Source organism: Octodon degus, unplaced genomic scaffold (genome assembly GCF_000260255.1).
Source record: "Octodon degus isolate 3935 unplaced genomic scaffold, OctDeg1.0 scaffold00189, whole genome shotgun sequence".
In the NCBI taxonomy this organism is placed as follows: domain Eukaryota; kingdom Metazoa; phylum Chordata; class Mammalia; order Rodentia; family Octodontidae; genus Octodon; species Octodon degus.
The window spans coordinates 3,645,620-3,648,172 of NW_004524765.1; the positions used below are offsets into that span (position 1 = coordinate 3,645,620).

General features: G+C 38.6%; 1 pseudogene; it reads left to right on the forward strand.

Moving 5' to 3' along the window:
• Nucleotides 1–546: 546 nt before the first annotated feature.
• On the forward strand, nt 547–1,615 carry LOC101579122 (annotated as a pseudogene).
• The last annotated feature ends 938 nt before the right edge of the window (nt 1,616–2,553 follow it).

Genomic DNA, 2,553 nt, shown 5'->3' on the forward strand with positions numbered 1-2,553 from the left:
AGAAAAAAACTCTAGAATAGCAAAGGCAATCCTGAGGCACAAATGCAAGGCTGGAGGTATTACAATTCCTCACTTGAAATTGTACTATAAAATTAGCTATAAAATTAGCATGACATTTGCAAAAAAAATAGACTTGAGAATCAATGGAATAGATTAGAAGATGCAGAAGCAACTACAAACACACTCAGCCACTTTATCTTTGTAAAAGTGACCTAACATCCTTCTGGAAGAAAAGTAGACTCTTTAACAAATGGTGCTGGAAAAACTGGCTCTCCACACACCAAAAACTAAAACTTGACCAAGGTATATCACCATGAACTAAACTAAAGTCAAAATGGATTAAAAATCTAAACATTAAAACAGAATCACTGAATCTCCTGGAAGAGAAAGTAGGTGGAAATTTTGACATAGGGTAGGTAAACAGTTTATGAATAAAAATAAAAGTGCACGGGAAATACTTTAAAGAATTAACAACTAGGACCTCCTCTTATTGAGAAATTTTTGCACATCAAAAGAAATTCCTGAAACTGTGCATGGTGATGGAAGATGGCTGTGGCAGCAGACACTCAGCTATTGCTTGGAGTGGGGCTGATCAAAAAGGACACAAATGGAGAAGTACTGTGGGTGTGGTGTTATCTTTCTGTGACAGCTGCATTAAGGACTCTGCTGCTCAGAAAATACTGCCTAATGGATGAAAACAAACTTCTCCATCCTTTTGTCTTTGGTCAGTACAGAAGAATATGGATTCATATCACAGCAGTTGAAGTTATGGATTCTTTAGTGTTGAAAAAGGTGACTCATTTTTCTATTGTTCTGACTGCCAAAGATTTTAACCCAGAGAAAAATGCCACCTTCACTAGGATATTGTGTAGAATGTAGTTGAAACTCGGGAGCCCAGTTAAAATGATGGAGAGTTACATTGCAGTTCTCACAAAGAAGATATGTCAGAGTGAGGAAAATGGCTCTTTCCTGATTAAGGACTTTAATGTTGGAAAGGCATACCTTGCAGGCTCCATCAAAGACCTTGTGTCTCAGTTTGGAATGGAAACTGTTATATTACATATGGTGCTGATGCTAAAAAAAAAAAAAGAGTTGTCATCTATCACCCCAAAATAGAAGCTGTCCAGGAGTTTAGCCTCTGGTGTGGCATTGACAGGATTGGAGCATCCTGCATTCTTAGGTGCATCTTCATGCTCATGAGCTGGAAGCCCTGCAGATGTGCACAGGCTACGTTGTGGGGTTTGTAGACCTGGAGGTGAGCAATAGACCAGACTGTATGATGTGTTTGTAAATCTGGCAGAGAAATGAGATCACCATCACTCCACTTGCAAAAGAGTCCATGAGAATGTACAAGCTGCACAAAGAAATTGGTCAGCTAATTGTGCAGTCAGCGGGATACCCTGAGAAGTCAGACAGCAAGGTCATACAGGATATTGCCCTCAAAAAAAAAAAAAAAAAAAGAAATCTTACCAACCTGGTGCCATTTTCAGAAGTTGCGGATGATGCAGGGAAGAGAGTCCTCAATTTTGAAGCATTAAAGAAAAAGTGATTTCCACCAGTAACAGAAAACTTCCTTTACCACCTAGAAGCAGCTGAACAAATACTGAAAGTCTGAGACAGGTTTGGCTGGTGACTGTTATAAAGCTCCACTTTCATTCTGATTATATGTTAACTATGTAAAATACTGGATATAACAGAGGAAATTTTATATTTTCAAGTGACTTATTTGAAAGTATTGAGATTTGACCTGAAAAACACTGAAACACATGATAACACTTGTAATTTTCTCCCCACTGATTAGCATCTCATCTGCTGTCCAAGTTGGTCAAAGCATTGTCAGTGCCTTGTCTGGTGCTTTGAGCTAGCTGGTGTCTTGGAGCAAGGGAAAAACTCTGTCAAGTCCCATGTGGACCACAGCACGTGTGAAAACCTTCTTACAACTTCCTGTTTTTCTCATTGTGTAGCCATAAACTAACGGTTCATTTACAGAAAACTTCCTGAAATTTTGCTTTATATACTTCAAGGAAGAACTTTAATTCCTCAAGAGGAATTCTACTTTCTGAGCCAAACTGCTAAGTTTTCTCCAGAACTATCTAGTAGATCATTTAAAAGACCCTGCAGTTGCACTTTCTTGTAAAAGAAAATGTTTTTCTTAGCCTTTGAGCATTTTGCCCATATTGTGAAAGTTTTGCATATACTTTATACTTGAGTAGAGATCTTTAATAATCCATAGTTGTACTGCTACAGAAGTAAGCACCTGGCAGACCGAAGCCATTGGTACTCTTCATTTAGCCCTATCCTCTGGGGAAGATGCTGTATTTGTGTAGGAGAGTGAGCAAGAAGCCTCTTTGAACAGTAATGTCTGTTGGGCTGAGGTTGTGACTGTCCATATTTGGTGAGGGAGAATCAACTTCTTGTCGGGGCCAAAAACAGAACCATCTTCATACAACCCTAATACAAAGATTTGGTCATATATCAAGGCAATTCTTGTTCAGTTGTGTACATTTTTCATAATTGGAGACCTTAAAATTGCCAAATCAGCATAGATGCCTA